The 25198-nt window shown below is 47.4% G+C and overlaps 1 protein-coding gene across 3 annotated transcripts in view; it reads right to left on the bottom strand.

The window, feature by feature from the left end:
• Positions 1-25198, bottom strand: part of FBXO34 (F-box protein 34) — a 58087-nt gene that overhangs the window by 14153 nt on the left and 18736 nt on the right. For 2 of the 3 annotated variants that reach the window (XM_079993044.1, XM_079993043.1), the window contains exon 2: positions 9418-9496. The gene's annotated coding sequence lies outside the window, so the exon portion shown is untranslated. Of the gene's footprint in view, positions 1-4265; positions 4516-9417; positions 9497-25198 lie in introns of those variants that run through there. The other variant, XM_079993045.1, reaches the window with a different exon arrangement.

Below are 25198 nucleotides of genomic sequence, written 5' to 3'. Positions count from 1 at the left end.
AGAAAGCAATAAATCACTGTTGTATCCTTCTCTCACACTCACTCATTGCAGCAAGGGGGCCACTTCCATTCGAGTGTCGTGTGCATATGTTGTACACATGCAGCCTCTTCCTTTTGTCGTGCACCAGGCATGGGGAACCACGAACCCTCCAGAGGTTGTTGGACTACAACTCCCATCATCCCCAGGGCCACTGGCCATACTGGCTGGGGTAGTGGGAGTCTGACAGCATCCGGAGGATCGCATGTTCCCCACAGCTGTGGGAGATTCCGGATAGCTCAGTTGGTTGGAGCATGGTGCTCCTAACATTAAGGCTGCAGGTCTGATCCCTGTATGGGACAGCTGCATCTTCCTCAGGGTCCCTCCCAATGCTACAATTCTATGATTCCCAGCTGGGACTGGCCAAGCCGCTTTGCTGGAGAGAGAGGAAGAGGCCCAGAGAAGCCTCCAAGTGTCTTCACTGCCCCTAATAAACATTCTGCAAGACTTTGTGCAAATCACTTCTTCCAAGGAGTGTGTGAGTGTGTGTGTGTAGAAATCCAGGCCGCTTGCTTTTTCCATTCTGGGTGATCCCAGCATTGTTTTACAGCACCGATACTGGAGAGCTGACAGTTTTCCAGCTGGGGGTTGCTGTTTTCATCACCGCTACTAAAACACACACCCTCCCAGCTCACACTGACAAGTATCTGGAAAGTCGCTGGAAGAGCCTCACACCCTGAAGAATGGAGGGGGGAAAGTCCACAGAGGAATGAAACGATGTGCTGGACCACCAGCAAAAAGCCCATGGCTGTGAGAGGAGTTGCGCTGCAAACACACACACACACACACACAGAGAGAGAGAGAGAGAGAGAGAGAGAGAGAGAGAGAGAGAAACTAACTAATGGCTACAAAAAATTGCCCCGTTCATGATTGTTGTCTTTAAAAGGCAAGACATATGCACTCCACTTTTTAAAGAACTGTTTTTTTTTAACTGCAGAGAAACCAAGAACCAGCTGCGGATCCCAGGAAAGATTCAGTGTGTGTTTGTGTGTGTAGACACAGACTTGCTCTAGTATAGCACAGTAGCCAATATGCTGCCAGACTACAACTGCCATCATCCCTGATTACTGACCACACTCACTGGGGCTGATGGGCATTGTAGTCCAACACCAGACTGGACACAGATTTAAAACTTCTTCTCCATGTTCAAAAGTGGTGTATAACCAAGGTTCTTAAAGCACGGTAAAAATCACTAAATCAGTTTCATACAATGACCAGCTTCACATGGAAGCACATGGCTAAGTGTGAATGAGTGAGCAGGTTAGCACTCAAAGGAAAAATCCTGGCTGCTTTGACCCTTTCTTGATTCTGCTGCTGCTCAGCTATCCTCAGCTAAGCCATGGTTTGGCTTAGCATTGTGTGCAAACCCAGGGCTGTGGTTTCTCCTGCTCCAGTCCAAACAAACCACGAGCTGTAGCTGGAGACCGACCACGATCCCAGCTTTGGACACAGTGCTATGTCAAGCCATGGCTTAGCTCTAGGCAGTACAGCATCTGCAGGACCTGGGGAAGGAGCAAAGTGGACTTTACTCTGCCCCAGAATACGTTTAGCCACAGAGGCACAGAATTAGAAAGGGACAGGAGTAGGGACTCCCAAGAGTCATCTAGACCAACCCACTGAAATGAAGTAATCTCACATATACATACACACAAGAGTACAGCACAAACTGCGTTTCAGAGTATGAAAGCCTCTCGTTAAGTCTGGAAATAACTGCCTTTAAAGTCTGGGGTTTAAAAGATTCCTTAGAACACGCCGTCCCATCCCAAAACGCAGAGAATCAAACCACTAGAATATCGGTTCATGGCACCAGACCAGGAACAAGGAAGAAAGGAGGAATAACACACAAACCTCAAGGTAAACATCCTGCAAACTCTTTGCAATCTCACAGGTGATCTACTGCTGAACCTGGAGCCCTTTTTCTTAGTAATTACATAGTTTTTGTTGACAGGACTGCAAAGATCACTCATCATGTAACACCATGCTCACAAATCATGACTCAGCTTCTCCTTTTGTTTTCCTTTTTAAATGAAGTACATTTCACCCAAAGGAATCCCAGAAAACAAGCAGACTGCTCAAACCAGCTAGGACTGGTTAGACTTTGCTCTAAAATAGAGGTTTTGCATCACGAAAAAGGGAAGCCCAAATGCCAGGGATATTGTTCAGCTGCCCATCCAGCTCTGGAGCTTTTTAGCAAGCTCTTAAGGGCTACATAGAGGGACGCAGGTGGCGCTGTGGGTTAAAGCCTCAGCGCCTAGGGCTTGCCGATCGAAAGGTCGGTGGTTCGAATCCCTGCGGCGGGGTGCGCTCCCGCTGCTCGGTCCCAGCGCCTGCCAACCTAGCAGTTCGAAAGCACCTCCGGGTGCAAGTAGATAAATAGGGACCGCTTACCAGCGGGAAGGTAAACGGCGTTTCCGTGTGCGGCTCTGGCTCGCCAGAGCAGCGATGTCACGCTGGCCACGTGACCCGGAAGTGTCTCCGGACAGCGCTGGCCCCTGGCCTCTTAAGTGAGATGGGCGCACAACCCCAGAGTCTGTCAAGACTGGCCCGTACGGGCAGGGGTACCTTTACCTTTACCTTTAAGGACTACATACTCACTGGTAGAGTACATGCTCTAAACCGGGGTAGGCAACCTAAAGCCCATGCGCCAGATGCGGCCCAATCGCCTTCTCAATCCAGCCTGCAGACGGTCTGGGAATCAGTGTGTTTTTCCATGAGTAGAATGTGTCTTTTTATTTAAAATGCATCTCTGGGTTATTTATGGGGCCTAGGAATTCGTTCATTCCCCCCCCCCCGAAAAAAAATATAGTATGGCCCACCACATGCTGTGAGGGACAGAGGACCGGCCCCCTGCTGAAAAAAGATGCTGACCCCTGCTCTAAACTCAGACTAGTATTCTGGTCTGAGTTCAGCGACTCCAGTGAATAAGCACTTAGGCCTGTCTATTTCAGCAACCTGTTCTCACAGTGGCCTGTCCTACAAACAGGACCTGAGCACAACAGAACATCTCCCATTCTGCAGTTTCAAGCAACCGGTATTCGGAGGCATTTACTGCCTCTGACAGTGCATAGCCATTGCATCTAGTAGCCCTTAGAATCATAGAAATTATAGAACGGTAGAGTTGGAAGGGCCCACGAGGATCATCTAGTCCAACCCCCTGAAGTGAAGGAACCTTTGGCCCAACATGGGACTTGTACCCACAACCCTGAGACTAAGAATCTTATGCTCTACCAATTTATCCTTCGTTAATTTGCCTGGCGTGCTGTCGTCCATGGGGTCACGGAGAGTCGGACACAACTAAACAACAACAACAATTTGTCCAATCCCTCTTTAAAGCCATCCAAGTTGATGGCTGTATCACTACCTCCCGTAGGAGCGAGTCCCCTTGTTTCAACGATGCGCCGTGTGAAAATGGGACCCAGCTGTGCGCTATTTCAATACCTTGATATCTGCTGTTATTTTTAAACCAAGAAGCAGTCTTGGCGTAAAAAAACTTCCAAAACGTAGGAATGAGGCCAAGGGCAGCACCTGTGAAATCCCCAACGTGGGCACAAAAGAAAGAGGGCAAACTAAAAAATATTTGAGGGGGGGGCAGACAGATGCAAAGATTCCTGTCCACCAAGCAGTGGTCTTTGGACTGAAGTCCCAGCAGGGAAGTGCTGAAGGGAAAGTTGTATGTCATGGAAACCAGTAGTTGTAGGGCAAGGGAGGCAGGGCAGGGAGGAGAACAATCCCATAATCTTTACTGCCCCGGGGCTGAACCCTTTTCATTTGCAGCCACTTCTGCAAGCCAACAATGGGCAGCCGTGATTGGAAGTGCCTTCAAGCCTTGCCAAAGCACATATACACAGGGAATCGGAACAATCGGCCCCTGCTTTCATGGGAGCGAAAGGTTGCCGCCAAATCAAATGGGTGGGGACCCCACTCTGCAATCTTGGAATCTGCTCATAGGATATAGGAAAATGTGACCATCATTGCAAAGAGGGCAGGGGAGAGTTCCCTTTCCTAATAAGTATAAAAGGAGAGGGGGGAGAGAATGGAGGAGGCAGGGCGGGGAAGAGAGTGGCTCAGAGAACAAATGAGGCAATTGGAACAGAATTAAAACAAGACGACATTGGAAAGTCCCGTCCCCCCACCGAAGCAAACAGAAACTTGGGAGATGACAAAGAAAAGGTCCTCTCCTCTCCACCCATGCCCAGCACTGAATAAAGACTTGTTTTCAAAGGTTTTACCTGCACCATGCCATCCTCTCTACCAGGCCGGTCAGCAACAGGCAGGAAAGCAAACGCAGCCGATTCACACATTCACCTTTTCCTCTTAGCAAGCCCAATTTCAGCCCTCAGTGCAGCAAACGGCCCTGCTTGCCTCCCGCCCTTCCCAGGGGACTCTCAGCCCGGCAAAAAGTCCATCTGCTCCTCCACCTGAGCCACGCGCGAGCCCTGCGTCATCCAGCCATTGAAACCACGTCCTTCACCAGATGTGACATCAGCCTGTTACCATGGGAATGATGGGGGATGCGGAGAACCCCGTGTTCTGGAACCACGGCAACTTCAGGCAGCAGAGCCGGCTCCTGCCTGAGCGAGGCACAGACGGGTTCAGAGACCCCTCCTTACACCCAACTGCAGGCCTTTTCTTGGGCAAGGCCTGTCCAGACAGAAAGCAACCTGTTGCACGGTGGCAGGCTGGGGAATTAAAATGCCTCCTGTGCAGAAAGGGACCATCGCTCCCTGGCAGAGCACGCCCAAGCTTTGCACACAGAAGGCCGCAGGTTCAAACATCAGCATCTCCAGGTAAAGCCCAACTGGGGAACTTGTAGGGTCCTGTCTACTTTTGTAGACCCTCCAGACTCTGTGTGTGTATGTGTGAGTGAACATGGGTGTGAAAGACATGGGATGTCAGACGGAGAGTCAGGGAAAGAGAGAGCACTATGTAATTCTGCACAGCTGCAAACAAGAATTGCTAGTGTCATTCATGTAGACAAGAAGACGAGAACATAGAAAGCTTTATGGATCCAAGATGAGGGGCCAGAATATTGGTTGACCCAAGGTCTACCTGCCATTTAAATCCAGGTTTACTTTCCAGATTTAAGGACGCAGATGGCACTGTGGTCTAAATCAATGAGCCTCTCGGGCTTGCCGATTGGAAGGTCGGCAGTTCAAATCCCCGCGACAGGGTGAGCTCCCGTTTCTCTGTTCCAGCTCCTGCCAACCTAGCAGTTTGAAAGCACACTAGTGCAGGTAGATAAACAGGTACAGCTGCGGTGGGAAGGTAAGCAGCGTTTCTGTGTGGTCTGGCTTCCATCACAGTGTTCCATTGCGCCAAAAGCAGTTTAGTCCTGCTGGCCACATGACCTGGAAAGCTATCTGTGGACAAACGCCAGCTCCCTGGACCTGAAGTGAGGTGAGCGCCGCAACCCCATAGTTGCCTTTGACTGGACTTAACTGTCCAGGGATCCTTTACCTTTACCTTACTTTCCAGATATTCTCTCTCACTTGCTTTTGGGAACAGCTCACAGAATCACAGAGCTGGAATCTAGACCAGGGTTTCCCAAAATTGGGTCTCCAGCTGCTTTTGGTCTACAACTTCTATTATCTCTAGCTAGCAGGACCGGTGGTAAAGGATGATGGGAACTGTACCCCAAAAACTCTAGAAACAAGATCTACAATGCTGTATGAACCAAGTACTCCTTCTCCTCATGACTGAGGAACTGTAGACATCTCTTACACACCTGGGATTTTAGGGCATGACTTCTGAGTCACGGATCTGAGTAGGGCTGAGCCAAGACATCACACAACTTAAGAAACTGAGCTAGCCTTGCAAACAGATCCACAAAACTTACTTGCCCAGCTGCCAACAGAACTTTGTAGCACATCAAAGGCCCAACAACAACATGACACCAACACCACAAACCCCAATGCACTTCCAGTTTTACAAAGCTCCATCTGGTCACCTGGAGGAGAGTCTTGCTCACTTCAGGCAACTACAGAAGTGGTTAACAGAAGTCTGAGCTGATTGCAAACTACAAAGCTCAGCCAGCCAGCTCTCAGATCTACCCAGGACTCATCCTGCCAACGTAAGGCAGATTCAGCAGCTTGCACAATAAGCTTCTCATGTGACCTCTCCAAATGAAGCAGCTTGAATGGGTGGCCTGAAGACAGCAGCAGTGGTTTTTGAATTATGGTGCTGGAGGAGACTCTGGAGAGTCCCATGGACTGCAAGAAGATCAAACCGATCCATTCTGAAGGAAATCAGCCCTGAGTGCTCACTGGAAGGACAGATCCTGAAGCTGAGGCTCCAGTACTTTGGCCACCTCATGAGAAGAGAAGACTCCCTGGAAAAGACCCTGGTGTTGGGAAAGATGGAGGGCACAAGGAGAAGGGGACGACAGAGGACGAGATGGTGGGATAGTGTTCTCGAAGCTACAAACATGAGTTTGACCAACGTGCGGGAGGCAGTGGAAGACAGGAGGGCCTGGCATGCTCTGGTCCAGGGGGTCACGAAGAGTCGGACACAAATAAACGACTAAACAACAACAAAGCAGCAGTGATAGTAGATGTGCAACACTTAGGAGAGAGGGTGTGAGTTTCACCAGCGATTTCTTTGTCTCTTGGAGATCAGCTTCTCCCAAGTTCTACTAATTAAGATCCCAATGCAGAAAATAAGCACTGAGTACAGTTTCCCCAGCTGCACTGAGTACAGTTTGACCAAACTGCGGGAGGCAGTGGAAGACAGGAGTGCCTGGCATGCTCTGGTCCATGGGGTCACGAAGAGTCAGACAAGACTAAACGACTAAACAACAACAGTTTCCCCAGATTTCAGGCAGCCAAGGTCCAATTTTCTCCTGAATTAAAACTGGGGAAAGTATTTGCCTTTTTGAACTTGTAATATTTGCTTGTGTCCAGCTACCTTCTGCATGAAAGCCAGTGTGGCATAATGGTTCAGAGTGTTGGATCACGGACCTGGGAGAGAAGGGTTCGAATCCACATTTAGCCATGAAGCTCACTGGGTGACCTTGGGCCAGTCACTATCTCATAGTCTAACCTACCTCGCAGGATTGTTGTATGGATGAAAGAGAGGGGGAGAACCACATACATCTCCTTGGACAGCTCCTTGGAAGAAAAAAGTCATAAATAAATGAGAGCCTGAGGGCCCTGCTCCTGCCTCTCTCCACCGGGCCCAAGGCAGGGCCTGACAGGTCTTATAAGCGCTGCTGCTGCTGCTGCTGCTGCTGAGCAAAGAGGGCTTTTTCTTTTAAATTGCTTTTAATTCTATTTTTATATCCTTTTAAATTGGTCTTTTTGGTGTTTTAACTGTTTTTAATTGGGTTTTAAGAGCATTTTGTGGGATATTCCTGGAAGGAGAGGAGCGGTGGGGAGCAGGGGGAGGCCCAATTTCAGTGGTTCTGGGTAGGGGGAGGTATGGCGTGGGAGGAGGGGCGGGCCGCGTAAGGGCCACACAGCACAGGCAGTTAGTGACTGTGCCGTGTGCCAGTCCCTCCCCCAACCTGGGAAATTGTGGCTGTCATATCATCCAGCCCTCGGGTCTGCGACTGCTGCTGTTGAATGCCAGGTCAGCCCAGGAAACCATCTCCCTCATCCATGATCTGATTATGGGTGAAGAGGCTGATCTGGCATGTCTCACTGAAACCTGGGTGGGTGAGCAGGGTGGAGTTGGTCTCACCCAGCTGTGCCCACCTGGGTACTCACTGCAGCATCAGGCCAGACTCGAGGGTTGGGGAGGGGGAGTCAGTAGAGATTCTCTATCTCCAGGCTCTCTGTCCAGTTGGAGGGGGAATCTAGAGTGTGTGTTCCTGGCACTGGGCAATCGGGACAGATTAGGGATTCTGCTGGTTTACCAGCCACCTCACTGCCCAACAGTCACTCTGCCTGAGCTAGCAGGGCAGGTCTCGGAGGTGGTGTTGAGGACTCCCAGACTGCTGGTTCTGGGAGAGTTCAACATCCATGCCAAGGCAGCTGGCTCTGGGGCGGCTCAGGACTTCATGGCCGCCATGACAACTATGGGGCTGTCTCAACATGTCACTGGCCCAATGCACATGGTAGGCCATACTCTGAACCTTGTCTTCTCAACTGGGCAGAGGCTGATTTGAAAATGGGGGACATTGACACCAGTCCTTTGTCATGGTCAGATCACTTCCTGTTGAGATTTGGGCTGTCAGCAATTTTTCCCCTCCACAGAGGCCTATTAGGAAGGTCCGCCCTCGGAGGCTGATGGATCCAGTGGGATTCCAAACAGCTCTGGGGGTTTTTTTGGGTGATATGACTGGCGCCCCGTCAAAGCCCTGGCTGACCTCTGGAACACCCGAACAGCTCAGGCTATTAACACGACCGCCCCTGAGCGTCCTCTCCCACTTCGTGGAGCCCATTTGGCCCCATGGTATACTCCAGAGCTTAGGGCGAGGAAATGAGCTGGAAGACGGCTTGAACGCAAGTGGAGGAGAGATCTGAATGAATGCAACCAAACACTGGTAAGGGCTCACTATCGAGCCTACCTAGTGGCAGTGAAGGCAGCAAAGAAGGCATACATTGCTGCCTCCGTTGTATCCTCATTATGTCATCCAGCAGAGCTTTTCCAGGTTGTACAGGGCCTTTTGTCCAGAGCACAGTCTAGTCATAGAATCATAGAATCCTAGAATCATAGTTGGAAGAGACCACAAGGGCCATTGAGTCCAACCCCCTGCCAAGCAGGAAACACCATCAGAGCACTCCTGACATATGGTTGTCAAGCCTCTGCTTAAAGACCTCCAAAGGAGGAGACTCCACCACTGTTGTGTTGGATGAGTTTTAGTTAGTAAGGCCTGTTGTGTTGGATGAGTTTTAGTTAGTAAGGCTCGAGGATGTAGACAAAGTGCCTTCTCTGCAGTGGCTCCCCATCTGTGGAATGCTCTCCCAAGCGAAGTTCGCCTGGCACCTTCATTATACATCTTTAGGCGCCATGCAAATATGTTCCTTTTTAACCAGGCCTTTGGTTGATTTGATTGACATCCTATGCCCTTTTAAAATGTGGGGTTGTTGTGGGGGGAGGTTATTGGGTGTTGATTTTGTTCTGTGAACCGCCCTAAGACCTCCAAGTATAGGCCGGTTTATAAATTCAATCAATCAATCAATCAATCAATCAATATAAAAAAGTACTGGATCTGGGTATACCTCTTGATTGGAACATGTAAAGTGCAAAACAGAAGGAAGCTCCCAAGCAGTCTCTTGCTACAATGAAAGATCCCTTCCCCACCCGTTAAAAAAAAATTAAAAATCAGCACCCAAATTGTATAAATAGGAAGAGATTTTCTGCACAGCACCCCCAAAATGCCAAAAACAAATACGCAGAGCTGCACATAGGCACCTCGCTGGGGCAAATTGAGAGCAGTACCTTCAGGGAGAAGCCCCTCTGCGCAGTTTCAGACATCACAGCACCCTCGGTGTTCGGCACAATCCTTTGAAGGGCATTTCTGAAAAGGAAAAGGAAGGGGAGGTTAGAGGGCAGCAAGCAATTAGCAGGCAGCAAACATTCCATCTTTATAAAAAGGACACATCATAAAAATTACCAGGACACAATCAACCAGATGTATTAAAAGCACTGCCGCCCAGAACATCACAGGCCTCTTCCCTCTGGAGGGTGTTGGGAATGACAACTCAAAGTGGAAAGAGAGGGCAATGAATTTCCTAAAGCTACGGTAGGCAAGAGCAGCCACAACCTCTCGTCTCCTGGATATTTATAGCTCCCATCGACACAGAAAGCTCAAGGACAGTCACAAAACATCACTGCAAAATATGCAGTGTATGGCTGGGGCAACCCAGTCAGATGGACTCATCATCATCATCATCATCATCATCATCATCATCATACTACACCCAGTGTACGGGCAAAATCACTGCACACAACAGAAATGCCCCAAATGCCATTGTTTTGGCTAATTCAGCGTTATTCATGCAACCCACATGGTCGGTTCATCTAGAAACAGCTCTTCAGGGTCTCAGGCAGAGGTTCCCTCCCCCCGGTCAGCCTTCTGACTGGAGATGCTTGAGATGGTACCTGGGGCAGTCCACATGGAAAGCATGGCAAACTCTTCCACAGAGCGACGGCCCTTCCCAGTCCTGCCAGCTTATCCCACGACCCTACAGGGGCAGCCCTAGAACAATAGACTTCCAGTGATTCAGGGAAACATGAGGTTTTCTTCCCCTTCCTCAAGTTTCAATGGCGAGGGAGGCTCTTTGCCATTTACACAGATTGTCTCCCCTAGACAAAAAAACCAAGCAGCAAGTCAACAACAAACCTTGAGTAAAAAGGTAATGGTAAAGGACACCTGGATGGTTAAGTCCAGGCAAAGGTGACTAAGGGGTTGCGGCGCTCATCTCGCCTTCAGGCCGAGGGAGCCGGCGTTTGTCCACAGACAGCTTTCCGGGTCATGTGGCCAGCAGGACTAAACCGCTTCTGGTGCAATGGAACACCGTGATGGAAACCAGAACACACAGAAATGCCGTTTACCTTCCTGCCGGAGAGGTACCTATTTATCTACTTGCTCTGGTGTGCTTTCAAACTACTAGGTTGACAGGAGCTGGGACAGAGCAATGGGAGCTCACCCCGAAACTTTGAGTACAGTGTGTGATTTGCCTGGAGGGAGTCCAGGTTCTGACATCACCAGCCCCTTTCAGAGGCTGTTCAGGGCACTTCCATTTTTCAAGAACTCTGGCCAGTGGTGACCGGTAGACCAAGTAGGAGGCCACAAAGGGTACCAGCCCAGGGCTTACACAGCCTCTCCCAATTGAGATGTTATGGAGAAATCCAGTCAGGTGTCATCAGTGCAGCTAAAGCACCTTGTCCCCAAAATCCTTATGACCTCTCCCAACAACTTCATATACATATTACCTTGTGAAGTTGGGATATCTCAGTTGATAGAGTGTGAGACTCTTAATCTCTGGGTCGTGGGTTCAAACCCCATGTTGGGCAAAAGATTCCTGCACTGCAGTGGGTTGGACTGGGTGACCCTCGCGGTCTTATTTTACTCTACAGTTCTATGACTAAATAGCACTGGGGATAAAATAAAATAGCATAACCACCAGAGGGCCAAAAAGCACTCTCCCAATGCTACCCTCTGGACTCGGTCCCATAGTGAGGACTGGAGCCACAGTAGCAGCGTGCTCCCCATTCCCATTCCTGCCCCATGGCTCTACAAGCTCTCACCACCAAGTCCCTCCCATTAGGGTATTTCAGAACCTGGAATAAAAACATTCTCGGACAAGATCCTGTTATGCAAATTCAGAAGCTCCATAAGCGAAAAGGTTAACATTCATTGTTCATTTCATCATTTAAAGTCCTGACCTTCCCAATGGTCGGGAGTCAGTTCAACAATGAAACAAAGTCTGTGTTTATTTTAAATTTAAATAGCGACATGCATCGTAAGACGTTTAACCAAAGGAAACTTAAAATACAATGGAGCCCAATAAAAACCCTCGGCAAAAAATGTAAAAATGCAAAGCACTGGAAGAGAATGTATCAGCAGTACAGCTTTCCCTTGGGCTTTATCGCCAAAGGTCTTGAACCCAGACTGATGTTCCTCCTTAGTTTAGCTAGATGACCTGTGGCAAATCACTGGCTCTCAGCCAGACCTAAAGCACATGGCTGTTGTGAGGCTGATGTACCACTTTTGAGCTCCTCTGATGAAGGCAACAAAATGCTAGAGATGATAGATAGATAGATAGATAGATAGATAGATAGATAGAGAGAGAGAGACAGACAGACAGACAGACAGACAGAGATCTTCTCCCACTTGATAGATAGACAGACAGACAAATATAGATCTCCTCCCACTTCTGCCATGCTGAGGACCAGAAACTTACATCTTTCTAAAAGTAATGACGAAAGTTGAGTTCTGTTAGATCAGGCCAATGGCCCATCTAGCATCCTGTTTTCATAGTGGACCACCAGATGCCCCAATGGGAAACTCACAAGCACGACCCAAGAACAGATCACTCTCCTCCTCAACTGGGATTACTCACAGCGACTGGCATTCGAGAGGCATTTACTGCCTGCAACAGTGTGGAGGAACACGGCCATTGTGGCTCCTACTCAACAACTGCTTTATCCTCCATGAATTTGTCTTTCGAAGCCATCCAGAGTTGGTGGCCATCACTGCCTCTTGTGTGAGAGAACTCCACAGTTTAGCTACGCATGGTGCGAAGAAGTCCTTTATTCTAACCGCCCTGCATCTTCTACATGAGCACAGCTCATCCCGATCCTGTTACGTCTACACATTTTGTGCGGAAGCCTTTATTCCAGATTCTGAACTTGCCTGGGCAGCTGAAGCGTCTGATGTGTGATGTTTGTACAGAACGATACCAGGAGAACAACGGACGGCGCGATCCGATCTAATACCTCAAGTGCCCTGGGTGCAGCAAAGCATGCGATGCACCTTTCCATTCACTCCCTACAACGGCAGGCTGTGAAGCTGCAGGCACGATACCATCAAACACACTCTGCTGCACAGAAGTAGGCCAGGAACGCCAGGCCCTGCCAGGCAGAAGCAGCGGTACACCCACCCCTTGCTGCTCGGCTAAGTATAGACCTGCAGCTTATTAATAGACCAAGATGTAGGAGCCCTCAACCCAAACAAAAACCGTTTCGCATTCAAGAAGCTGGGGTCCTTGTTTGGAGTTTCACATTCTCATGAATATGCTTCCCTCCCTCTCTTTTAAGCTCATCTAGGGAGGGAGGACGAAATCCAGGGTTGGCAAAAGGGGACATCATCAAAAATAGGAAAGGGGGAAATGCCACCCTTACTGAATCTAGACTGCTTACTGCAGACCCAAAGCTGCACCTCTTTGAATCAAAAGTCTGTCCCTGCATGTTAGCTGCTTCTCTTCCTAAGTGTCGCAGAGGGAACTCCTTCAAGGTAAATGCGCACATGATTCGACTGCAAGCCTTTTAAATAAACTTTCAGCTACAAGAGAAAGAGGGAGAGAGAGAGCGAAAGAGAGACGCTCCAAGCAGTGTTAGAAACTCAGATATTTAAGCTAATCATCAAATAGCACCTTAAACCTAGGTTACAGTCACCACAACTGAATGTCTAGGTGCCTTTTTTTACAATGAGATTTGTTATTATTGTTGTTGTTGTTATTACTAGTAATAGCATTATTAATTTCATTTCTAAAAAGCTTTTATACTGGCTACGACCTACTTTGCTCCTTTGAGCATTAAATGAGAAAACAGGAGGTTCAAGACAGTTTTATGGGGCCGGCGGACAGTCACTCTTTTCCAGAAGGGATTCAAACGCATACCAGAAATTTAGGTTTGCACCATTAAAATGGGTTAAATGGGTTCTGTCGCCGTAGCATAACTCTTTGGGGGGGAAAGGAAGACTTTTTGCAGTTAGGAAAGTTGTGAGGAAAGGTATTAAAAAGTGTGGGGTGACTGAATGGTTAACAGGAGGACTTGTAAGCAAAGCCCAAGCAAATCAGAATTTGTGGGGCATAGGAATTCGTTCATTTCCCCCCCCCCCAAAAAAAAATATATAGTTCAACCCCCAATAAGGTCTGAGGAACAGTGGACCAGCCCCCTGCTGAAAAAGTTTGCTGACCCCTGATCTAACCCATGGGTCGGCAAACTAAGGCCCAAATGCCTTTTGAATCTGGCTCGCGGACGGCCCAGGAATCGCTGCGTGGATCGGTGTGGCGATTCTGATCGTTCGGGCTGCGCCATTTCTCCCCCAACACACACCGTGATGGCGCCTCCTCCCTCCCTCCTCCTGGCTTCTCCCCGCCCTGCCTAGAGGAGGAAGGGGGCTGGGCTTTGTTGAGCTGTAGTTGGCTGAGCGCCATTTTAATCAGCCCCTCTCCGGAGCCAGCCCTTTCGCGCCGCTCATCGTCCTTCTGCCACCAGCCGCTGCCACTCGCAAGGCACAGGTAAGCAGCTACCAGGGCTCGTCCGTTCCTGTGGAGAAGGGATGGGGGAGTTGGGGGGGGTTCAAAATATAGTCCCCCCCCCTCACAAGGTATGAGGGACAGTGGACCGGCCCCTTGCAGAAAAAGTTTGCTGACCCCTGATCTAACCCTTGCCTAAGCTTTGTGTAGTATAATAATGTAATGTAATGTAATGTAATGTAATGTAATGTAATGTAATGTAATATAATATAATATAATATAATATAATATAATATAATATAATATAATATAATATAATATAATATAATAATTTATTATTTATACCCTGCCCATCTGGCTGACTTTCCCCAGCCACTCTGGGCGGCTCTCAACAGAATATTAAAAACACGATAAAACATCAAACATTAAAAACTTCCCTAAACAGGGCTGCCTTCAGATGTCTTTTAAAAATAGGATAGCTGCTTATTTCCTTGACATCTGATGGGAGGGCATTCCACAGGGCGGGCGCCACCACCGAGAAGGCCCTCTGCCTGGTTCCCTGTAGCTTTGCTTCTCGCAATGAGGGAACCGCCAGAAGGCCCTCGGTGCTGGACCTCAGTGTCCGGGCTGAACAATGGGGGTGGAGATGCTCCTTCAGGTATACAGGACCGAGGCCGTTTAGGGCTTGTAAGCAAATCAGGGTGAGGGCTCCAGAAACAGGGCATCTGAAGATGCCTTTAGAAAGAGAAGAGCTGTTTCTAGCCCCTTGCCAGCTACTGAATAAGCTCTGAGCTGTTTTACAGGCTGACTTCCCGCAACTAGGTAAAGGTAAAGGTACCCCTGCCCGTACGGGCCAGTCTTGACAGACTCTGGGGTTGTGCGCCCATCTCACTTAAGAGGGGTCACGTGGCCAGCGTGACATCGCTGCTCTGGCGAGCCAGAGCCGCACACGGAAACGCCGTTTACCTTCCCGCTGGTAAGCGGTCCCTATTTATCTACTTGCACCCGGAGGTGCTTTCGAACTGCTAGGTTGGCAGGCGCTGGGACCAAGCAGCGGGAGCGCACCCCGTCGCAGGGATTCAAACCGCCGACCTTTCGATCGGCAAGTCCTAGGCGCTGAGGCTTTAACCCACAGCGCCACCTGCGTCCCTAACTACTGGCCTTCTATTCCAGCTTCAGTTACTCTGACAAAATTGCTCTCATTTTGCACCAGTTTCTCCCTTCCCACACTTTATCCTGGAAATAGAAATCCTCTATGAAGTTGAGAGCTAACAAGATGAGGTTATTCACTTTCTACAGCAGCAGAAGCAGCCGGCTCCAAATTACTAGACCTGCCTGCATTATACCGCTAATGTCATTCCCCCCACCTCTACCTCCCACTTCCAAAGAGCCTCAGAACTACTTGCTAGATCTCCCAGAGGAAACTAATTTGGATTTTTACACTCCACCAGCAGCAGGAAAGTGCTAACTCCACAGCAAGAGAGCAGATGGCAGCAAACCAGAAGTGAAACGTAACTGTGGCCAGCTAAAAAACCAGCATGCTGCTTTGTTGCTCTTTATTCAGATCGCGGCTGGTTTGCTTCCAAAATTCATTAAGTGTGCATGTAGGGGGTTGAGAGGGAGAACACCCTTTTTTGCACATTGCCTGTTGAAGATTTTGAGTCCACTGCACTGAAAAGGCCCACGCCGCTCTCAGTGCTATTAATTGCCAGGCTTCTGGGGTTAGTGCTTTCCGCCATGGGAAAGCCGCGCTGTACAGAGATCACATATTTTCTCTTGGGCATACGGCTTTTCATCATCTAATGGCAGTTTTGTTTTTGGTATGAAGGGCACAGAGGTTCGGTGGACCTCTGCAGAGCTGTTTATGCCTGTAGGAAAAAAATCGTTTCGGATCCTTCTAGTTGAAAAGCACATATAATTCTTAATAAGGGCACTTCTGGTCCAGCCCTCTGCTCTCACAAAGCCCCACGTGGTGCCCATGGGGCGCCTGCAAGCGGGACCTGAATGTAACAGCTCACCTTCACCCCAGGAAGGACCAGCTAAGCAGCCCAAGGCCAGCATAAGGCTTTGTTTGTTTTGCACAGTGCCCTTCATCCGTAGATCCCAGGGAAGTTCATTTCTGCAACGGGAATGAGTGTGCTATGCTTCCATCGGGCTGCGCATGCATGCAATACTTGGGTGCCAGCACAGGGAAGCGAGTGGCATCTCAGAACACTATCAGGTATTTGTGCGTTTAAGATCTGCTGGGCAGGTTTTTCCATTTGGTTCCACTCACAGCTGTACTGCTTTTGATGCAAGACTACAGTGGTACCTCGAGTTATATACGCTTCAGGTTACAGACTCCGCTAACCCAGAAATAGTGCCTCAGGTTAAGAACTTTGCTTCAGGATGAGAACAGAAATCGTGCAGCGGCAGCGCATCAGCAGCAGCAGGAGGCCCCATTAGCTAAAGTGGTGCTTCAGGTTAAGAACAGTTTCAGGTTAAGAACGGGCCTCTGGAACGAATTAAGTACTCAACCCGAGGTACCACTGTATTTACCGTATTTTTCGCTCTATAAGACGCACCCGATCATAAGATGCAGCTAGTTTTTAGAGGAGGAAAACAAGGAAAAAAATATTCTGAATCTTTTATTTCTGTAGAGCCTCTTTTCAAAAGCTTGATTTTGCAAGTGAACAGTAGAAGCATTTTAACAGGCATTAGTGCTTGGATTTCATTCTCTCACAGAAAGCCCCAGGAAAAAAAAATGGGATCATCTGGCCGTTTGGAGAGACAGAGGCACATGGTTTGGGCACTGATGGAATCCAAGACTGACTGAAGAGTGAAAACAAGAATAATGTTCTCCTGTCTGTTTGTTAAGTTGCTCAGGGGGCTAAACAAGGGCTATCACACAACAACCTCACAACAACCCAGTGAGGTTAAGGTGGCCCTCTCTGCGCAGCGCCTCTCCAGCAAAGCGGGAGGAGAAACGGAGCCCCTTCTGTTTCTCCTCCCGCTTCACTGAAGGGAAGCTGCGCAGAGAGGGAGAGCTGCGCAGCGCCATTCGCTCCACAAGACGCACACACATTTCCCCTTACTTTTTAGGAGGAAAAAAAGTGCATCTTATGGAGCGAAAAATACGGTAAATGGTTTATTGTGGTGTTAGGATCACTCAGGATTCCATGTGACATGCTTGGTGGGGTACACACATACATATAGAGAGAAAGATGTAGATATATACTGGAACAGTCACACTCAGTGGGCGACCACCTGCTTTGCATCAAAAATGTCCCCAGCTCAATCCCTAGCTGGCCTGGAAAAAGACTCTTTCCTGAAACACTGCAGAGCTGCTGCCAGTCTGTGTGGACAATACTGAGCCAGAGGGACTGCTCACCATAGGGTGAAACGTTCCTGGACTGTACCACCTCAGACTGCAGGTGAGGGGGGAGATCACATAACCAACCACAGTCAAACCTCGGTTGTCGAACGTAATCCTTTCCGGAAGACCGTTCGACTTTTGAAACGTTTGACAACCGAAAATTGAAAGCGGAAGCCTCAATACAATAGGGGAACTCAAAACGGAAGCCGTGTAGCATGTTCGGCTGCTGAAAATCATTCAAAAACTGGAGCAGTTACTTCTGGTTTTTCGGCGTTCAGGAGTCGAAACGTTCCAAAACAGAGCTGTTCAAGAACTGAGGTTTGATTGTATTCCACTTGGTTCAAAAAGCAGATGTTGCGAAAGTTTTATTTTATTTTACTTTATTTGCCGCCCTATACCTGCAGGTCTCAGTTTGGTTCACAGAATAAAATCAAAATACAAAACCACAAAATACATAATCAAAATAAAAACTACAACCCAATAACCCCACCCCACCCTAAAAAAACCACATTTTAAAAGGGCACAGGACGTCAATCAAATCAACCAAAGACCTGGTTAAAAGGGAACTTATTGCCTGGCACCTAAAGGTGTATAATGAAGGCTCTTCTCCCCAACAACACTTGTCTTCCATGTGTTTAAAAATTCCTCCCACCCCCACAGGGGCAACATTCAAGCATGCAAAAGCAGTCTGAAGCAACAGATCCCAGGAAACGTTTGGTCCTTGCCTGGAGAGTCTCACAGTCTGTTAGGAATTGGAACGAAACCCAAAGGGGCATTATTGGCAAGACCACGGGAAAAGCCACCCTGTTAAGCGGGTGAGAGAGTTCCTTTGTTGTTTCGCTGAAAAGCAAAAAGTGCTAGCTCAAAAATAAAAAATTTAAAAAACCCAGCCGAAAAAAATTCCATCCGCTGCCCAGTGACCTGCATTCCCAGCCGGAATAAAAGAGGGAGAGACCGGCAAATTTGGCTCCCCGCCTCTCGGAGGCTCAAATTACTGTGCAAACAGTGATTAAAATCAGCCAGCTGAGCGCAACAGATATTTTTTCCTTTATGCGGGCTGCAAAACATAACATGTCCCATGCCTCAATTTAAAAAAAATAAATAAACAAAGACAGGCGGAACAAGATAGCATCCATGTTGGTCTTAAAACAGCTATGAATCTCATTGTACCACTACCAAAACCACTGATCAGGCGAAACACTCATCATCCTGTCCTCAATGCAGTCACAGTGATGGGAAGCCCACAAGCAGCAGTTGAGAGCAATGGTATTCTCCCTACCTGCCAATTCCCAGCAGCTGGCGTCCACCAAACCCACTTCCTTATTGGAGAATTAAGCATCTATGGGGATGAATGCCACAGAACAGCTTCCCTCGGAACAAGGAAGTTTTAATTGGTAAGGAAAACACAAGTTGTTAATGTTCTACCTGCTGTAATCTGAGTTTCCTTGTTTGCCTCCACTAATTCCACATCACAGACGTTATTCAAACACCCACTAACACAATGAAAATAAGACTGGGCAAATAAAGCAGGAAAAGTTGCGATTCTGTGTAAAATTTGAAAATTACCTCCCTACCCACCAGCAGCTGCCGAAGGGAAAAGGGATTTGTCAACGGGTCTACCACTGCATTAAGTGTCATGCTTTTGTAGGAAGTGGATTATGAAATGGAGAGCATCTAAGAAGCACGGGAGGCCTATTTATTCTAACCCCGGGGTGGGATAACAAATCCAGCAAGTTTAATAGGCCAAGTTCACTGGGAGCTGTGTGCAAGTTATTACAGCACCAGTGGGTGTGGTGGAATGGTTTTTTTAAAAAGTGAAACCTTCCTTTGAAGTCTGCTTAGACGGGCAGAATGCAATTAAATATTGCTCTGCAGCAGGCACAGAATGACAGATAATCCCATGCCGTTTATTATAAAATTGGCCTCGTTGCCTCTCTCGAAACACGGTCAGCAGCTTGCAGGCCTGCATTATGGCTTCCCGCACTACCGGCTCCGCAAGAGAAGGACAGCTGGACGTGCAAGGGAGGAAAATTCCCGGCGTACGAAAATCCTCGGGATGCTGGCGTTCAGCATCTTATTAAAACCACAGCGCTGCAATAAATATGTCAAGCAAAGAAAGGACACCTTGGAAGCCCTAATCAAGACTCTAATAGTTTCTCCGGTTAAAAGCCCATCTGACCTCAGCAGATACTTGGCTCGGAAGCTGCTGCTTTGGAGAGGAGGCCTATTTGGGTTTGGCATCCTTTTCTGTGTTTTGCTTTACATAAAACACAAGAGTCAGAGAGCAAGATTCCTTCTCTACCACTCCTCGTACTCCAGATTTCATTCCCCAACCCAAAATCCTCTTCTCCCACAGAGATCCACAGGGCTACTGTGCAGTGTCTCCTATCCCAAGTTCTCTAGGCAGTTTGGATCTCAGGAAGGCTGCTCCCATTGGCCAGTTAATATCCTCTACAGCTTCTGAAATGTGCTTGTGGGAAAGTGTTTTGTTCTGTTTTCTTTTTCTGTTTTAATTATTTATTCTGTGCTTTTATCCTGTATTTTTATCTTGTGAACCGCCCTGAGATATTCGGATGAAGGGCGTTTTATAAATTTAATAATAAATAAATAATAGCCTCTAACATCCAAGTTTAATAATAATCACCCAGAGAGAGTGGGCTTCAGTGTTTTACCTAGAGTAGTGGAGGGATGTAGACCCTCCACATGCAGCTGCACTGCAACTCCCATCTTGCTTCACCATTGGTCATGCTGGCTGGGGCAGATGGGATTCGGAGTCAAGCAAACAGCTGGAGGGACGCAGGATCCCCACCCCTGGGCTTACTTAAAGAACAGAAGCAGCAAGGAACCAATCAGATGTCGAGCACCAAAAAGGTTAGAGGTTTGCTCTGCAAAAGAAACTAACCCCCTCGGTTTTTTTCAGATTGGGTTTGTGGTGGAGTTTGTGAACAACCAACCTGGCAGAGAGTGTAAAATCAGATCAAAGTCCAGGACAAGCAAAAACACTGCCTGCTCTCAGGTAAGTAAAGAAAACTGGCACAGGTCGATTTTATCCATCACCACTTTTGTCTACAAGGACTGAGCCATTACTGTCTCCATGTTTTAACTGGGACTTTAAGTTAAGCAATACATTGGATTTTTTTAAAAAAAGAAATAAATTCCTTGGACATACTTGAAGAAGTTCCTAGAGTGTCGAGAGCTGCCATTGCCAGCACGTTCAGTATTATTTGATGTAATAAAAAGTCATGCTTCACCACTTTCTCCTTATTGAAAAGGTGAGAAAAGACACCAGAAACAAACAAAAAAGGTGGAGTATTAAATGTATGTAAAGGTAATAGTGTACACGCTCCAGAAAGGAACCAATTTAGTTTATGCAAGATGCTAATAAAGACCAAAAGGTGTGTTGGGCGTGTGTGCATGTGTGTGTGTGTGTGAGAGAGAGAGAGAGAGAGAACGAACACCTACTTAAAGGCAATGCTATACATATTAGTATTAGTGAAGAAGGGGCAATAGCAGCAGCTGATCCGTGTGCAGAAGGTTCTGATTCAATCCCCAACACCTGAGGAGATTTCACCCCTCCCACATCCAAGAATCTGCTGATGTTCTCTGCTGATTCTCCAGAGAGGAGGGGTGGTTTCTGCTCTCTACTTATTCCGCTCCAGCCTCACATCAAAGTGTCAGAGAGAGAGAGAGACTGAGTGTTAGAGAGAGATCGTGGGTTGCTGCTAAGAGCAGCTGCAGACACTCAGTGCAGTTCAGCATTTTCGTTTAGACCTCATTTAGCTCCGTACATAGCTGTGTATTATAGTTGTAGATAGAATAAAAGAATATATTCTACAGAGCTGCTCTCCGAGTCGTTTATGCTCTGCTATACTCTGCTGTGCGACAACTGTCTTCTTGTTGGAGTGAATCCGGTGCTCACAACTCTAAGCTGTGAGTCCACAGCACTTTGACCAGTTCCTGTCCAGAAGGTGGTCTCTGGAAGTGCTACCCAGCTCGCCTAGCCCAGTCGGGGCTGAAGTGTGTGAATCCAGTTGGTGGCATTGCCTCAAGGGCAATGCTCACAGCAGGTAGAGTTAAAAATGTTCCCTATCTGAAACCCTGGCAGCTAGTCAGTGTAGAGCTTTTCTTAGGATTGAATTACCCCAGGACATATACTGCCACAGGGGCCAGATTAAATCGACTAGCGGGCCCCCGAAACGGACTTTGGACATGCCTGGTGTAGACAGTCCTGAGCTAGATGGAACAAGGGTCTGGCTAGGTATAAGGCAACTTCCTATGTTCTTATGAAAATTATGGGAAGGCCTTGCTTTAAGGCCACATCACAGGTTTTAAGTTAATTTGCCTGCTAAAGACGGGGGGGGACGGGACGATGACCAAGAGCAATAAAGCTTCTAGTGAAAAATCTATGTACTGATCTGTGTGTGTGTATAGCAACACCGGCAGTGGCACAACAAAAGAATTCCAGTGAACTTAATAATTAATAGTTCTCAAGAACACCTAGTACCAAATGACAAGCCAAGCTAAAAATAGTTCAGAAATGCTGGGAACACTGAAACAGCAGCAACAAGACAAATCGGAGAAGCCCTCCGTCAGAGAGATTTAATGCTGCTGGAAAGGTTACACAAATTCCCCAGGTTGTTAAATGTTAAGAAGCACAGACGAAAGAACAACGTCCCTCTACAAATGATACCAACAATGAAGGGGGTACTGAATATCCTCTGCAAATGTTTCATCCAGGTTCATTTAAGAGGTAACAGAAAATGCTGCCATCAAATGTGGATTCTGCAGGCATTTAAAGGTGAAATGAAAGCATTAATTCAGATTACTTTGGAGTCATCAGAAAAAGATAAGAACATGAAAGAACCTGGCAGGATGTGACAAAAGGTCTGCCTAGTCCAGCATCCTGCTTCTTACAGTGGCCATTGAGACACCTCTTGGAAGCCCATCAGGAAGGCAGCAAGGCCACAGCCCATTTCTGTTCCTCAATGAGCACACTGACCATGGAATATGGCCATCATGACAAAGCGGCACTGATAAGGTGAACTTCTAGGAATTTTGGAGGGTAGATCTATCATCCCCTTCATGGATCACTGCCTTGCCATGGCGAAGGGGCTTGAAGAACTCAGAGAAGCTATGAACTATGCAGAGCAGGGCACCCAAGATGAACAGGTCATAGTGGAGAGTTTTGACCAAACGTGATCCACCTGGAGGAGGAACCGGCAAGCCACTCCAGTATCCCTGCCAAGAAAACTCCATGGACAAAGACAACAGGCATATAAAAGTTATGACGCTGGAAGATGAGCCCCTCAGGTCGGAAGGCGTCCAACATGCTACTGGGGAAGAGCGGAGGGCAAGTACAAGTAGATCCAGAGCTGATGAAGCGGCTGGGCCAAAGCCGAAAGGACGCTCAGTTGCGGATATGCCTGGAAGCAAAAGGAAAGTCCAATGCTGTAAAGAAAAATATTGCATAGGAACCTGGAATGTAAGAACCATGAACATGGGTAAGTTGGAGGTGGTCAAAAATGAGATGGCAAGAATAAATATTGACATCCTGGGCATCAGTGAACTAAAATGGACGGGAATGGGTGAATTCAGTTCGGATGACCATCATATCTACTACTGTGGGCAAGAAACCCGTAAAAGAAATGGAGTGGCCCTCATAGTCAACAAAAGAGTGGCAAAAGCTGTACTGGGATGCAATCTCAAAAATGATAGAATGATCTCGATACGAATCCAAGGCAGACCTTTTAACATCACAGTAATCCAAGTTTATGCACCAACTACTGGTGCTGAAGAAACTGAAATTGACCAATTCTATGAAGACTTACAACACCTTATAGAAGTGACACCAAAGAAGGATGTTCTTCTCATTATAGGGGATTGGAATGCTAAAGCAGGGAGTCAAGAGATAAAAGGAACAACTGGCAAGTTTGGCCTTGGAGATCAAAACGAAGCAGGGCAAAGGCTAATAGAGTTCTGTCAAGAGAACAAGCTGGTCATCACAAACACGCTTTTCCAACAACACAAGAGACGACTCTACACATGGACATCACCAGATGGGCAGCATCGAAATCAGATTGATTATATTCTCTGCAGCCAAAGATGGAGAAGCTCTATACAGTCAGCAAAAACAAGACCTGGAGCTGACTGTGGCTCAGATCATCAGCTTCTTATAGCAAAATTCAAGCTTAAACTGAAGAAAGCAGGAAAAACCACTGGGCCGGTAAGATACAATCTAAGTCAAATCCCTTATGAATACACAGTGGAAGTGAGGAACAGGTTTAAGGATTTAGATTTGGTGGACAGAGTGCCTGAAGAACTATGGATGGAGGCTCGTAACATTATACAGGAGGCAGCAACGAAAACCATCCCAATGAAAAGGAAATGTAAGAAAGCAAAGTGGCTGTCCAATGAGGCCTTACAAATAGCGGGGGAGAGAAGGCAAGCAAAATGCAAGGGAGATCGTGAAACATACAGGAAATTGAATGCAGATTTCCAAAGAATAGCAAGAAGAGACAAGAAGACCTTCTTAAACAAGCAATGCAAAGAAATAGAGGAAAGCAATAGAATGGGAAGAACCAGAGATCTGTTCAAGAAAATTGGAGATATGAAAGGAACATTTCGTACAAAGATTTCCATAATAAAGGACAAAAGTGGAAAGGACCTAACAGAAGCAGAAGACATCAAGAAGAGGTGGCAAGAATATACAGAGGAATTATACCAGAAAGAAACGGATGTCTCATATACCTCAGGTAGTGTGGTTGCTGACCTTGAGCCAGACATCCTGGAGAGTGAAGTCAAATGGGCCTTAGAAAGCACTGCAAATAACAAGGCCAGTGGAAGTGATGGTATTCCAGCTGAACTATTTAAAATTTTAAAAGATGATGCTGTTAAGGTGCTACACTCAATATGCCAGCAAGTTTGGAAAACTCAGTAGTGGCCAGAAGATTGGAGAAGATCAGTCTACATCCCAATCCCAAAGAAGGGCAGTGCCAAAGAATGCTCCAACTATCGCACAATTGCACTAATTTCTCACGCTAGCAAGGTTATGCTTAAAATTCTACAAGGAAGGCTCAAGCAGTATGTGGACCGAGAACTCCCAGAAGTGCAAGCTGGATTTAGAAGAGGCAGAGGAACCAGAGACCAAATTGCAAACATGCGCTGGATTATGGAGAAAGCTAGAGAGTTCCAGAAAGACATTTACTTCTGCTTCATTGACTATGCAAAAGCCTTTGACTGTGTCGACCATGGCAAACTATGGCAAGTTCTTAAAGAAATGGGAGTGCCTGATCACCTCATCTGTCTCCTGAGAAATCTCTATGTGGGACAAGAAGCTACAGTTAGAACTGGATATGGAACAACTGACTGGTTCAAAATTGGGAAAGGAGTACGACAAGGCTGCATTTTGTCTCCCTGCTTATTTAACTTATATGCAGAATTCATCATGCGAAAGGCTGGGCTGGATGAATCCCTAGCCGGAATTAAGATTGCCGGAAGAAATATCAACAACCTCAGATATGCAGATGACACAACCTTGATGGCAGAAAGTGAGGAGGAATTAAAGAACCTTTTATTGAGGGTGAAAGAGGAGAGTGCAAAATATGGTCTGAAGCTCAACATCAAAAAAAACGAAGATCATGGCTACTGGTCCCATCACCTCCTGGCAAATAGAAGGGGAAGAAATGGAGGCAGTGAGAGATTTTACTTTCTTGGGCTCCATGATCACTGCAGATGGTGACAGCAGCCACGAAATTAAAAGACGCCTGCTTCTTGGGAGAAGGGCAATGACAGGCCTAGACAGCATCTTGAGAAGTAGAGACATCACCTTGCCAACAAAGGTCCGTATAGTTAAAGCTATGGTTTTCCCAGTAGTGATGTATGGAAGTGAGAGCTGGACCATAAAGAAGGCTGATCGCCGAAGAATTGATGCTTTTGAATT

The sequence above is a fragment of the Podarcis cretensis genome (assembly GCF_951804945.1).
Source record: "Podarcis cretensis genome assembly, chromosome: 1".
NCBI lineage: Eukaryota > Metazoa > Chordata > Lepidosauria > Squamata > Lacertidae > Podarcis > Podarcis cretensis.
Note: the sequence above shows the minus strand (reverse complement) of the source record. Positions and strands in the feature narration are given on the sequence as shown.